Source organism: Hemicordylus capensis, chromosome 3 (assembly GCF_027244095.1).
Source record: "Hemicordylus capensis ecotype Gifberg chromosome 3, rHemCap1.1.pri, whole genome shotgun sequence".
NCBI classification, from domain to species: domain Eukaryota; kingdom Metazoa; phylum Chordata; class Lepidosauria; order Squamata; family Cordylidae; genus Hemicordylus; species Hemicordylus capensis.
The window spans coordinates 329,937,106-329,952,690 of record NC_069659.1 but is presented as its reverse complement, the minus strand read 5'-3'; positions in this window follow the sequence as shown (position 1 = coordinate 329,952,690).

Below are 15,585 nucleotides of genomic sequence, written 5' to 3'. Positions count from 1 at the left end.
ATCTGACCACATTCAATTCACATTGGATTTGATTCAATTTGTATTCAGATTGATTCAATACACTTCTAAAGGTCCTAGGAACACCACCAAGGCCGTGGGGCACTCAAGGCAGTGGGGCACTCCTGCCTGTGGGCTTCCCAGCGGCATCTGGTGGGCCACTGTGTGAAACAGGACACTGGACTAGATAAGCCATGGGCCTGATCCAGCAGGACTGTTCTTATGAGTCCAAAGGATCTTCAGAGGACTTCTATTTCTCACTAGTATTTTTAAGCCCGTTTCAATAATGGGCTCTAGTGGGGGGGGTGCTGCTCTCGGCCTCACCTTGGGCTGCAAGTGGGCCCAGTCCCCCTGACTTGGGGTGGTTTTGTTTCAGCATGGGGGTGGTGGGTTCTATTTAGGGCGGGGGGGCTTTACTTACCCCTCCCGCGCTTGAAGCCCCCTGTAGCTGCCACCCCCTTAAGTCTTGGCCCGGACCGACCGGGCGCTCTACAAACGGGTGGGCAGTGCGGCAGCGGGATGTACTCCCGCCCGCCCCCTTCCCTGCCGTGTCTCTGCTCTGCAAAAGTGTTTTGGAAGGAAGCCTTCTGCGCGCGCACGCGCAGAAGGCTTCCTTCCAAAACGCTTTTGCAGAGCAGAGACACGGCAGGGAAGGGGGCGGGCGTCCATCCCGCTGCCGCGCCGCCCGCCCGTTTGTAGAGCGCCCGGTCGGTCCGGGGTGCTGGATCAGGCCCCCCTGGATCAGCCCCCCCCTTCTTCCTCCTCTCGGCCGCCAGCGGGGCCAGTTTTCTCGGCGGCCGCCGCCACCGCCAGCAGGGCCAGTCTTCTCGGCGGCAGCCGCCGCCGTGAGCAGGGCCAGGCTTCTCCGGCAGCAGGGCCAGTCCTTCCTGCCACCGCCACCTTTCCCGACTCAGAGCCAACATGGCCGCCCGTCTCTGGGCGGCCGTATCTTTTTGGCCCGATCTGGGCATGCGCTCCGCTCCGCGCATGCCCAGAACGGGCCAAGAAGACACGGGCACACGAGAACACGCCCTAGCCTTTTATTATATAGTAACCCTTCTTACCACAATACTTACAAATCACTTTTAGACGGGAATGGAATTTCAGAAGCAGTTGTTATGCAGCATGTAGGCCTACAGTACCAAGACAAATATGAAAAAGCACACTGGATAAGTGCAGGTCTCTGGACATGCATGGATCTTTCCTGGAATTTCAGCCACTGTTTATCTTGCATTGGGGAGCTAATCAGAAACCAAAAGTCAATGGTCAGCTACCAGAAGAGGAGTGGATACTACAAACCCATCCAGCTTGGACTCAGACGTGTCAGGCTGAGTCAGGATAAAGGTATAAGATAGCAACATTCAGGTATCAGGGACTTGTTGAAGAACTAAATATTAGAACTGGCTCAGTGTGCTGAAGCAGACCCAGGCTCCATTGAGTCTGTCTCCAATAATACCCAACCAGACTAGAAAACTGTGAATCAAAGCAAGGTGGTCATAGAGATTACCATTTGCTTATTCCACAACATGATAGTCAGAAATATGCTACCTCTGTATTAAAAAGATGCATTTTATTAGCATGGCTAATAACCACTGAATGTGTTAAATTCTTCTAAAAAGACATCTAAAATTAGCCACAAGATAATTAATATCATTATTATTATGATATAAGTATTATCTTATTCTTAAGATAATTAATATCATAAGTATTGTTCTACACTCCTGAGCAGTGGGAAGATCCAGGGGCAGCAATTTTAGAGTCTGGCTTTCTTTAAGTGAGAGAATACTGGAGATTTATGTAAAATTTGTGGAATATTGGCTTTATTTACAGTATACAAGTTGGGCATAAATGGAGGCAAAGAGGCAGCCTTTCAAGGCAGCTATCCCACATTAGATTCCAGACAGAGTCCTTGAGCCCTCAAGATGTGAAGAGGGGTCCAAAAGAGTCCAGCACTTTTATCCATGACCCTAACCCCGCCGCCAGTGGTCACTATTAGACATTGCAGCCCCATAAGTGCACGGGGGGTGCTGGGGTGGCCCAGAGCAAGTGGTAGTGTAGTGCACATAGGGTGCCAACCACCCCAATGGGTTTCTAACCCATGGGGTACAGGGTGCTGTTGTTTCAGAGGTATTCTGAGTGTGGATTCTATGATAGCAAATTAGAGTGGATTCATGGGGTTTCATTGAAAATCTCATTAGTTATCATAGAATCCACACTCAGAATACCTCTGAAACAACAGCACCCTGTACCCCATGGGTTAGAAACCCATGGGGGTGGTTGGCACCCTATGTGCACTACACTACCACTTGTTCTGGGCCACCCCAGCACCCCCCAAGTGCACTTATGGGGCTGCTGAAAGCTCCATGCATACCCTATGAGGAAAAACCTTAAAGATGTGTAAACTTTAACAATTCCCCCAAAATCAGCCCTCTGCCCAAATCCTTTGAAAAAATTCAGGTAGCTTCCTTGACCCTACCTGGCACTACCACCAACCCCACACTGCTCTAGGCCACCCCTTTGCCCCCCACGTGAAGCTATACATTTGCTGACACCGCAATGCTTCTCTATGGGGAAAAACCTTAAAGACGTGTAAACTTCAACAATTCCCAAAAATCATCCCTCTGCCCAATCACTCTGAAATTGGGGTGGTAGCCTCCACCCATTAGGCACTACCACCCCACCCCACTCTTTTTGCCCAGATCCCACGCTATGCCCCCGATCTGCCCCAAAGACACTAAAACTTCAAAAATTCCCCAAAAATCTGCCCTTTGCCCAATCCCCCTGAAATTTGGGTGGTAGCCTCCAACCATTGGGCACTACCACCCCACCCTACTATTTTGCCCCTGGGACCCATTTTTCATACCTGAATCAATTCAGATTCAGATTTAATCTGAATCCAAACCGAATCGGGGTGATTCGGGTAACCCAGATTCGGGCACAGAACAGAACGGGGGTGATTCGGTTTGGGTCCCGAACTGAATCACCGAAAACCCAAATTGCACACCCCTAGTTGCTGCTAGGGTCCTAACTCCAAAAGCTCAAACATACAGAACATTTCCGTCCATCTCCTAGCCATTCACTTCCACCAAAGAAGCATCATGGACTATGAACCAGAACATAAGAAGCTGCCTTATACTGAGTCATACTATTGGTCCATCTAGCTCAGTATTGTGTACACTGACTGGTGGTGTTTCTCCAAGTTTTCAGGCAGGAGTCTTTCCCCAGCCTTACCTGGAGATATGAGAGATTGAACCTGGGACCTTCTCCATGCAAAGCAGATGCTCTTCCACTGAGGTATGGCCCCAGAAATCTGCCTAAGAGAAGGAATAGTCAATCAAGAACCCATAACACCATGTTTTGGACAAAGAAATACTTCCTTTTATCCATCCTGATCATGTTTGAGCTAGACCCAGATATTATGGTAGATATCCAGGATGAAGTTTTAGCTTTTAAAGTATCATTAAAAATCTTTTTGATGGAGGGAAAATGCTCCGAAATACAAAATCTGAAACTCAACTTACTTAGTGTACAGCGACAAACACTCTAATGAAATGCTGATCCAGCAAAGGAGCAAAAAGCAAAGCTGACTTCACAGCCACATTTAATTTGGAGAGCATTAACAATTGTCAAAGAGTTTATTATAGCCAAGAACCATTAATAGCCTTGAAAACTGTATTCATTTAAAGGGATTCTGTCAAGTACATGTTTATTGTTCTGATTATGTTTTACTCTGAATAATTTGTTAAATGCAGCTTTCCAGTCTCCACTTAGAAATAGGGAATCATGTTTATTTTGTTAGCAATGCTCTTTTTTCCATTTGACAGAGATTGATTTTTTGGAAGAAAAAAAATTCTTGGTGTCTTCAGTGGAGGTGCAACAAGAATGTCTCACTTGATTTTGCATTGGCTACATTGTTTACTGCACACCAGCATAATCAATGCATACTGTTAATTATTTATATGCACCCATAAAAATGTGTGGTATTTTATAGAGTTTGAGCCTGTTCTCATGAGTATGGCGTTTTTGAGGCTTGCAGTATCAAAATGCTTTATAGTCAGTCGCATTCTCACAGCTAGTTACAATAAAGAAAGTTATAAGGGGGAAAGTTTCCACACCATAAAATGTGGCTTAAAGCTTAATGCATGTTAAAAAGTGGACCTTAGTCAGTCCTGGAACAGTTTTTCAATGCTGCTAAGGCTCAATCCTGGAACATACAGAGAAAAACATGGAAGTATTCATAAGCAGGTCCAGTATAAAGACGAATACAACAAATATTTATAGACCACTTTTCAATAGAAGCTCCCAAAGCAGCTTACAGATAGATAGATAGATAGATAGATAGATAGATAGATAGATAGATAGATAGATAGATAGATAGATAGTCTCCCTGTCCCCAAAGGGCTCACAATGTAAAAAAGAAACATAAGATAGACACCAGCAACAGCCACTGGAGGGATGGATAGGGCCAGTTGCTCTCCCCCTGCTAAATATAGAGAATCACCACTTTTAAAAGGTGCCCTTTTGCTCAGTTAGCAGGGGATATTCATAGTGGGAGTTACAGCATCATAGCAGGTTCCACCCACAGCCTATGCATGCTCATTGTAGGGTCTGAAGAGAGTTCCCAAAGAGAACTGCTCTTTGTAAGTGGAAGGTCCTCCCTGCACAATCAAGAAACCTGGGAGGTTCTTGGGAGGTTCTTGGAGGGTTAGGAAGCAAGATTTTTTTTTGAACTCTTCAAAAAAAAAAATGGGGGGAAGAGCCCTCTGCAAATATCAGGATTTGGGGGAAAATTCTTCTCCAACCAGTCCAACCACATTCAATCAGGTTTCCATGCCATGCACACATAGGGTGGAGAGTCTACCTTGTGGTAGTGAGCATGAATTGGCCCCTTTGCTAAGCAAGACTGGCCTTCCATTTCGATGGGTGACTTCATGTGAGCAATGTCTGCTGCTGTGGGATATTTTCCTGTGGGAGTGAGGTCATAGGTAGAGCATCTGCTTGGTACACAGAAGGTCTCCAGTTCAATTCCTGGCATCTCCATCCTGAGCTGAAACTTGGGAGAGCTGTTGCCAGTCAGTGTACTGAACTAGATGGACTAGTGGTCTGACTTGGTATAAGGCAGCTTCCAATGTTCCGATGTTCACACACATTTTTCCTACACCCTGCCCATGAAGGGGTACCTTTCCTTAATTGTGTGTGGGCTGGCTCATCCAAACCACTCCTCTACATGTACTACAAATAGTAGTAGTACGTGCAGAGGGATGAGTCAGAGAAAACCAGTGATGTAGTTGCAAATTTAGAAGTGCAGGTGCGCTGTATGACAGCCCGCATAGCTACACGCACCCTGACAGCTACACCCATCTCAATGGATGTCTGTTTGCATGGCCTGGGTCAGGCAGAGGCCAATTGCAGGTGTGGCGGCCTCCAAAATGGCCACCGCACCAGAGGGGGAAGGCCCCCGGGTTCCTCTGTCTCCTTCCCCTGCCAGCATTCTACTGTCTATCCATCCAGTGCAGAAGCCAGAGGGGAGGTTCTGCTTCAGTGGCAGGTTGCACAGTCATGTGATGCAGGAGCATGAATAGTTACTAAAGCAGTCACTAAACTAACTTTACTCTGTGAGCAGTTAACTAACTAACTTCACTCAGCAGTTAGCTAATAAGGATGTGCACAAATCGATTTTTTTATTCGATTTGTGCACAAATCAAATCACCCCTGATTTGTATTGTGTCCAAATCAAGCCCCCATCACCCCAGATTCGATTTTGATTTGATTTGATTTGGATTAGGATATATTTGTACCACTTAACAAGGTCCTAGGGGCACCTAATGTGGGTGGTACAACTACACCTCTCCCCCCCCCCACATACACACACACCTGTAAGGCAGTGGGGTACTTGTTTATTTTTTCAGGAATATTGAAGTGTTTAGATTCTTTGGTGTCTAATAACTTTTCCTCATAATGAATCTCTATGGGGATTCATTATATGCTTTCATTTCTTCTGTTCATTTTGACTGTCATTGGACAGTGCCAACTGTCAACTGCCATGTGTCAACCACACACCCAAACCCAACCCCCAACCCCCAACCCCCCACACACTGGGGTACTTAGTTTATGTTTTTAGGAATTTTTGAAGTGTTTCATTACACACCTTCATTTCTTCTGTTCATTTTTACCCCACTGCTTTGCAGGTGAGGGTGGGGAATTAGCGGCATCCCATGTTCCAACTACCCCCAACCCACAGGCCACTAGTTACTCAGTTTATATTTTAGGAATTTTTGAGGTGTTTCGACTCTTTGGTGTGTAATGAATCCTCATAGGGATTCATTATGAGTAAAGGTTATTAGACACCAAAGAGCCTGAACACTTGAAAAAAATCCTAGAACATAAACTGAGTAGTGCCCCACTGCCTTGCATGTGAGAGGGGGGTGTAGTTGTCACATGGCAGTTGACAGTTGGCACTGTCGAAAAGGCAGTCAAAATGAATAAAAGAAATGAAGGTGTTTAATGAATCCTCATAGGGTTTCATTGAGGAAAAGGTATTATACACCAAAGAATCCAAACACTTGACAAATAGTGACCACACATTTTTGCTCCATAACTCCACTTCTACTTCTACAAGGGCTAGAGCTTGGCTTTTTTTTTTTTAATGAAAGTTGGGAATCTGAGGGAATTAATAGGATGGATCCAAATCTTAAATTGATTTGAATCAAATCAGGCATGATTCGATTTGTAACCGAATCTAGCCAATGGACCACAGGGGTGATTCATTTTGTCTCCAAATCACCCAAATCAGCTAGATTCGGGTACAAATCAATTTGTACCCGAATCGATAAAGACATCCCTATTAGCTAACTAACTTCACTCAATTAGCAGGTACTCCTGATAACTGAGTAAAAAGGCATCTTTTGAAGTGGCAGGGACATAGGAAGCTGCCATATACTGAGTCAGACCGTAGGTCCATCTAGCTCAGTATTGTCTACACAGACTGGCAGCTGCTTCTCCAAGGTTGCAGGCAGGAATCTCTCTCAGTCCTATCTTGGAGATGCCAGGGAGGGAACTTGGAACCTTCTGCTCTCCCCAGAGCAGCTCCATCCCCTGAAGGGAATATCTTACAGTGCTCACACATCAAGTCTCCCATTCATAGGCAACCAGAGTGGACGCTGCTTAGCTAAGGGGACAAGTCATGCTTGCTACCACAAGACCAGCTCTCCTCTCCTCGTGAATCTTTTCTGCTTATCACGGGGAGAGCAACTGGCCCTATCCAGCCCCAGTACAGCATTCCTTCAGTGGCTGATGCTGGTGTTACCTTGCATTTCTTTTTAGATTGTGAGTCCTTTGGGGACAAGGGAGCATCTTATTGTTTATTTTTCTTTGACAACCACTGTGAAACCTTCTGTTGAAAAGCAGTCTATAAATGTTGATAGCTATAGAGAACAGCAAGAGAGTGGGAAACCCAGCACACACCACTGCGCCAGCATGCAAAGAGGCTGGCTCGGTAGCTAGCTGGCTGCCCTGCCTTGAGCCAAGAGCTGAAGTTGCTGTCCTGGATGGGAAGAGCAGGCTGGGTCACCCATAGGAGAGGATGGTGTGTGTGAGATAAACCTAACCTGGAGATGAATTTACGGTTAAGAAACAGCGGCCTTGAGAACTCTGCTCCTAGACAGCAGACTGAGGAGACATACAGCTCACCTGTTCATCGGCTTCACAGTGTTGAGCTGTATTTATTCTCATATTATAGCAATAGCAATAGCAATAGCACTTACATTTATATACCGCTCTATAGCCAGAGCTCTCTAAGCGGTTTACAATGATTTAGCATATTGCCCCCAACATTCTGGGTACTCATTTTACCGACCTTGGAAGGATGGAAGGCTGAGTCAACCTTGAGCCCCTGGTCAGGATCGAACTTGTAACCTTCTGGTTACAGGGCGGCAGTTTTACCACTGCGCCACCAGGGGCTCCTTATCCCATTTTTCTTATGCATATATAATACCACTAAACATATTCCATTCTTATGCAAAGTAGAGACTGGAGATATTTTGTTTTGTTTTGGTTTGGTTTGGTTTTTTGGTGAAAAGTGTCCTCTATTAGGGGTGTGCATGGAACCAGTGCCGGTGGTTAGGTTCAAATTCTAGCTGAATTCGAATCAGACTGCCAGACCTCAATCTGGTTCAATTAGAACTAGTTCCCGGTTTGGTCTGAGGGCTGTGCAGGTTCGGAACCAGTTCAATTCTGCTCAAGGGACATGATTGTAAAGGGGAATCTGGTGAGGATTCCCTTTACAAGCAAAGGGGGTAACCCTGCCTGCCTTTTAAAAAATTGCTAATGGGGCACCTTGTTGACATTGAAGGTGGCAGTGGCAGCGATGGCACAACTCCTCCAAAATTTGGACCAGCTCTGGCTCCAGCTCATGTACAGAGGTTGGTCTCCTCACCAGATTCGCCTTTACAAGCATACTCTCAAACAGCTGAATTGGTTCCAAATCAGTTCAATTTGAACTGGGGCCAGTTCACCTCAAACTCGGACCAGCACCCTTCTTTTTGGGTCCAGTCCGGTTCGAGTCCAAACTGGTCAAACTGTACCAGTTCTATTCAAATCAGGTTTGAATAGAACCGGTTCTGCATACCCCTATCCTCTATTTCCACTTTTTTTTATTATGACTACCAACTTTTTGCACCATCTGGACTTGGTAACCCTATATAAAATAGAAAGTTCCTAATGCTCTACTCATTTTAAATCAGCACTGTATAATATGCATTGGGAAATAATTGATTCAGATAAGATAGCAATTTTAGAATAATGTCAAAGCAATCTTATGAATAAAATTAATTTCAAAGAAACAATCAACAAGATGAGAATTATGACTAAAGTAAGAAATGTCAGTTTGACCATGAAGGTTACTGACAGATTTAAAAATAATCTTTGTAATACCTAGATTGCAAGTCAATCTATTTCAGCTCCCATCTTAAGGCCTCCTTTTTGTGCCTCAGTAAAGCCAGTAAAGCTATCTTGAAGAAGCAAGATAGAAAAAGTATTGACGATTTTGAACTTTGGTGCTGGAGAAGACCTTTGAGGATACCATGGAGAGCCAGGAAAACAAACAAATGGATCCTAGAACAAATCAATCCTGAATTTTCACTCAAGCTATAAATGACCAGGCTCATACTTCGGACACATTATGCAAAATCCCAGCTTCCTTGAGAAGTCCATAATGCTGGGAAAAGTTGAAGGAAAGAGAAGAAGAGGACAACCAGCAGCAAGGTGGATGGATTCGATTACGACAAAATGAATGCACCTCTGAGAGACCTTAAAGGCCAAGTTGAAGACAGATCATCCTGGAAAGAATCTATCTATGTAGAGTTGACACCAGCTTAACAGCACTTAATCAATCAATCAGTCAGTCAATCAAAGCCACATACAAAATGGCAGTAAATTTAACTTTATAAAACTGGAGCATTCAGATTGTGAGGATAATCTCTCTTGTTCTTTAAAATTATAGATAGTGGCCACTCATACAATCTTCTTCCTCCTTTTGGAGACATCCAGTCCCCCTATAGATACAGTACCCATGTATAAAGAATTTTCATAAGGCTCAAGAAAGCCCCCCTTCCCCCTCCACCCATGCTGCACATGCATTGGCATATGTGCAGGCAGCAGTGTGAGCCACTATGAAAACTTGGAGATCTGCATTATTCCCATCCAGTGATGCAACAAATTCATGATCAAAGTTCAAGTAATTTGTATCTAGGCAAGAGTGGACAACATGGAGTTAAGGAAACTACACGCAAACTCCTATTCCCCATAATGATCCATGAAACAGTCAGAACTGTTAGAGATGAAGTACTAGTGACAATTCCATGCCCTTTATATGTTATGTTAGCCCCATGGGTGGCATTCCTCCATGGATTCATCTCACAGCAGTAGACCATATCAGAAAGACCAATCCTACTTTGGTAGATGAGGAGGCAGTTCCATAGGTGATCCCATCCAGACTTCTCCTCTTGAAAGAGGAGGAAGCGCACAACCCAGCCAAGGTGTGTCCTGGAAGAAAACCCTGATGAAACCCCACTGGATCCAACAAACGCTGTGCAACTAGAGTGTCTCACCCCTCATGCAGTCACCCCTGTGAAGGAGCCCTGGAATCCCAGTGTCCCTCAGCAAGGCCCCAGGACCGCAAGACTGGTGCCCTGTCTCCATTGCCTCAGGACTCCAAGAGCAGAGATGGCATTGTGCTGAAGCTAAACTCCAACACTTGAGGCAAAGTTCTTGGGGACTCCTTCTCAATGGGCTTACTTGGGAGGAGCAGGAGATTAGCTTCGACACCTGTTTTGGATTAGGGCCAGCTTGCACTTCAGGAAGGGATGAGGATCCTGATATGTGCATAACTCCTCCATATGCAGCCTGGCTTTGCTAGTTAGGGCTGATCTGGACTCCAATATTTCTGCAGGACCAGTTATGGAGGTCTCCAGCAATCCCTCGTACAATATTCGATTGGATCAGTTTCAGTTTGTGACTCCTGAGGATGTGGAGAAGTTGCTTGGAGCAGTATGACCTACCACCTGTTCTTTGGATCCTTACCCAATATGGCTGTTTTCATCTTGCAAGGAGGTTTTTGGAGCTGGCATAGTTGATATCATTAATACCTCACTGAGAGAGGGCAGGATGCCACCTTGTTTGAAGGAAGCAGTGGTTAGGCCCCTTCTTAGGAAGCCTATTCCAGATCCCCTGGTGATAAATTATTATAGGCCAGTCTCCATCCTCCCATGGTTGGTTATGATGATTGACCAGCTCCAAGCAGTCTTGGAGGAATCTGATTATCTAGATGAGCATGAATCATTGTTTTTGTTTCAATTTGTACCCAAATCAAATAACCCCCGATTTGTTTTGGGTCTGACTCCCCACCCCCAGTCACCCCAGATTCTATTTGTACCCGAATTCAGAGCAGAAAAGGAGTTTGGGGGAAGAAAAGTGGGTCAGGTGGTAGTGCCCTAATAGGTGCCTGCTACCACCCAGATTTCAAAGAAATTGGTGAAAGGGGTGATTTTTCGTTGAATCCACGCACATTTCCTACCACTCTCAGAAACAACAAAACTCAGTGCCCCATGGGCTTGTCGTTTGGGGGGTGGCTGGCACCCTATGTGCACTATACCACACTCTGCTCTGGGCTACCCTGGTGCCCCCCAAATGGAGTAATGGGGCTGCTGAAATTCCCCATTATTCCCTATGGGGAAAGAGCTTAACGATGCACAAACTTCACAAATTCTTTAAAAATCATTCCTTTCACCAATTTCTTTGATCTGGGTAGTAGCAGGCACCCATTAGGGCACTACCACCTGACCCACTCTTCTGCCCCCCAAACCCCTTTTCTGCTCCGAATCTGCCCCAAAGACGTGCCAACTTCAAAAATTCTTTAAAAATCACTCCGCCCAATTTCTTTGAAAACTGGGTGGTAGCTTCCTTGCATCCATTGAGCACTACCACTCACCACAACCCACACTGGGCTACCCTGGTTCCCACCCACCCCAGAGTAAGGCTGCTGAAATCCCCATTATTCCCTATGGGAAAACGCTTAAAATGTGTGAACTTCAAAAATCATTTAAAAATCACCCCTTTGCCCAATTTCTTTGAAATTTGGGTGGTAGCTTCCTTGAACCCATTGGGCACTACCACCCACCACAACCCATGCTGGGACACCCTAGTGCCCCCCCCCCACGGAGCTATAAGGCTGCTGAAATCCCCATTATTTCCTATGGGGGAAAGCTTAAAGATGCTCCAAAAATACTTTTAAAATCACCTTTGCCCAATTTCTTTGAAATTTGCATGGTAGCTTCCACCTATTGGCCACTACCAACCACCCCACTCTTTTGCCCCGAATTGATTCAGATTCAGATTCAGAAAATTTGGGTACAAATAGAATCTGGGGTGATTCGGAGGGGGATTCTCTTCCTTGGAGGCCTTCAAGACAGCCTTCAAGACCCATCTTTTTATCCTGACTTTTAATGATATCTTGTTTTAAATTTAATTTTTTAATTTGGTTTAAATGTGTGTGTTCTTAATTATAATTGTTCTATTATGTTTTCTTTTTTAATGTAAACTGCCCTGAGCCAAGTCACCTTAAGTGGTGCAGCGGGGAAATGCTTGACTAACAAGCAGAAGGTAGCTGGTTCAAATCCCCACTGATATATTTCCCAGGCTATGGGAGACACATATATTGGGCAGCAGTGATATAAGAAGATGCTGAAAGGCATCATCTCATACTGCATGGGAGGAAGCAATGGTAAACATCTCCTGTATTCTACCAAAAGAAAACCACAGGGTTCTGGGGACACCAGGAGTCAAAATCAACTTGACAGCACACTTTACTTTGCCCTGAGCCACTTTAGGAATGGTGGTAGATAAATCGAATAAATAAATAAATAAAGCAGCTCCTTCGTTGAGCCGCTGCCTTGCTAGACCTAGACACAGACAGCAAGTTAGACCTACACAGTAAACCTTATTCATACAGTTGCAGGCCTTTCATTGTTACAGGAGCACCATGGATTCGACCCACATAAATGTGTTTCCTACAGTGCTCCTGTCATGTTTAAAGAGCTCCTAAATCTAAATCCACTTCTTAATGTTGTAAAAAATAGTCATTTTATTTTACTGTACAGACAGCATCAATCAGTTGCCAGCTTATGTGCAATAATAATTAAAGTTTTAGAATAAAGGCCATTTTAAAATTCAGGAGGGTGGGGAAGAGAAGTCCTCAGTGCCCTTGATACAAAGGCACATTGTGATTAATAAACAGCAGGGAACAGCCTAAACCAGATTATTAGTATTGTCGAATGTGAGAAAGTTTGAGACACGGAAGGTTTTTCTCATATTAATTCACAAGCCATGGAGTTTTATTCTGCTTTAATATTTATATGCTATTTCCAAAAGCAAAAGCTCATCACAATTTGCAAAGCCCTTAAAAACTCAAATGTTGTACAATGGATGGTTTTTAAGTCTGTTCCTTTACATAAAAACATCAATCTAGTCTGAAACAATTTAGTCAAAGAATCCCCTGTTTCCCATTTACAATTATATGGAATAATTTTAAACACCTTTACCACATCAATAACCCATGCAGTGTAGGATTCGATAACCTCCTCTCATTTCTCCTGAGACACAAACTAACTTTTCTATAGAGCCCTCTTAATTAGATCTCAAAAAGTTCTCCATAATGAAGATTCCTTTCAACTTAATTCAAGGTGACAGTTTGCATTCTGTACACTGTGAACAATCTTCCAAATGTAGCAAAATATTTGTGTTAGAAACATCTGCCTGGGACATGCCTGCAAGGATGATTCGTGGACTTCTGCCATGAGCCTCAATTTGCTCCCAGTGAATCCAATAGTAACATTCCTTCCGACTAGGGGCACAATCCCCTGACATTTCTGCATATGCAGAATGAAGAGGATTGTGCAAGAGTGTCCCGCTGCAATTACATCTCCTTGCAATAAAAGTTAAACTTAAGAGTTCTTAGCCAAGGTTAGACATGGTGAGATAGAGAGTGCTCTGTGGGTCACATAATTGCTTTGGAAACCCATGGATTTCCTGGAGTCCAAGTAACTTTGCCTCTTTGCCTTGCTCCATCCCTTCTCCCTGTAATTGGTCCCCGAACTTTCCCGTGTCTATATAACCTTCTATGTTTTAATAGAGATGTGCAGAGAAACTGAGATTGAAGTGGTTTTGACAATGCATATTTTAACTCCCTCAGTGATGGGATCACAGAAGCATTCCTAAGCAATGTCTCAATGGTGGAATACTCAGGTGCCTGAATATCTAGAGATATATCAACACATCACAGCTGGCCCCCTGTTGGATGGAAGGATGAACACTGGGGGAAGAATTTGAAAATGCACATTAATATTCCAAATGATGAGGAGAAGAATCATCCCATAGTAATTCATTTTATATTTAGGCTAGGATTAAAAGGGCATTTTGAAGTCTAATAACCCAGTTCTATGTTTGATTATTTGGAAGGGCTTTCACTGTGTTCAGTAAGGCTTCTGCCCCAGCAGGTATGTATAAGACATGCACTCCTTAACTATCTATGAATTATCGCTCTAAATTGAGCTTATATTCTAATAACCATTTAAAAATAAATTGGTTGAGTTTTTTGTACTATTGTATTCATTTCAGAACAGGCTACCTACAGTATGTTATACCTAAAAGAAACAGGATGCATTCACACACAATGTGGAACCTTGGTTGAATTTCAGCATTCCCTTTTTTTTGTCCCATCTGAACACACCTCTCAAATTCAGCCTAGGTTCACTTTGGCCCAACAAGCCAACCTTTGTAACCAAGGTTTGAAGTTGGCTTGTTTGTTTTAACTGTGTTTCAATTCGCCATCCCCATTGCATCCAAACTCACTGACAGTTTTTATTAACATTTCAAATACAAAGTAAATTGCTCAGCCTGAATGCTCCATCAAGAGTCCAGATGCAAAATTTATGATGCCACAGTAAACATCTGTCAGGAAATAGCAATGGCACGCCCTAACTACAATCCATCACAGAAGGGCACAAATCCATTGAAAGAAATGGGCTTGAGAGCCCTCTTAACTTTCTGTTTGATTGTGGCTTAAACCCATACCTGTAGCATATGGTGGAGCACTCAGGGGAAAAATATGGTGCATTCAATATACAGCCATCACAGATAGAAAATAACCCCAATAGGTGGTGGTATGAATTGTTCCTTTAGTTGTATGCAATTTGAGCAAGGTCAGAGTTACTTCTGTAGTTTATACAAACTAACAGCAATTCTTGCACGGAGAACATTTGTTGTTGTTGTTGTTACAATAATATTCCATTTCTTAATAAACATGTATTATGCATATAGTAATTCAATTTATACTGAAGAAACATTAGGTACTGATAGTAATAGCATATTGCTTCAGAATAGGAAAGAATCTTGTTAGCGAGCAAATGTTTACTGATGTCACAATTAGGCCCAACCGCCCGACCCCCTGCATTATGGGTTGAGCAGTAATCTGCCCACCACCTCAGTTCTACTATAAAACTGGTCTGTGGATTGTGGACTGCTTGCAGCATTGATCAAATTAGTATTTGGTGACTGCTGGATGCCCTGTGCCCTATGCAGAAGAAGAGCAGGTTGTCAGATGAAAGATTGTGAGCAAAGTGACACATCCTTTAAAAAAAAATAGTTTCCTAATTTCTGCGTTAGCTAGTGAGTGAGCTAGTTTCTTTGCTGATAGTTTCCTATGTTCTCAGTGCCAGCCAGTCCTCAGAATGGCACTGTGAGGTGCCATTATAATCAGATTTGGAGGTCTAATACAATTGCGTGGCTGGAACACTTTGATATTAAGAGACACTGGAGCCCATGGCTACCCGCTTTTGCTTTGGGAAAAGCTGCCAATTCATCAAGATCACTCAGCTTGCCGGGTCTGCAGGCTTGGTGAATAGACTGGCTGATGAAAACATTTTATTTATTGGTTTTTCAAACCCAGGAGCAATGCAGCCCAACTTCAATCAGGAAACCACCCTTCCTGCTTTTTAATCTACTCCCAAACTATGAAAAATAATAATAGTAAATGAC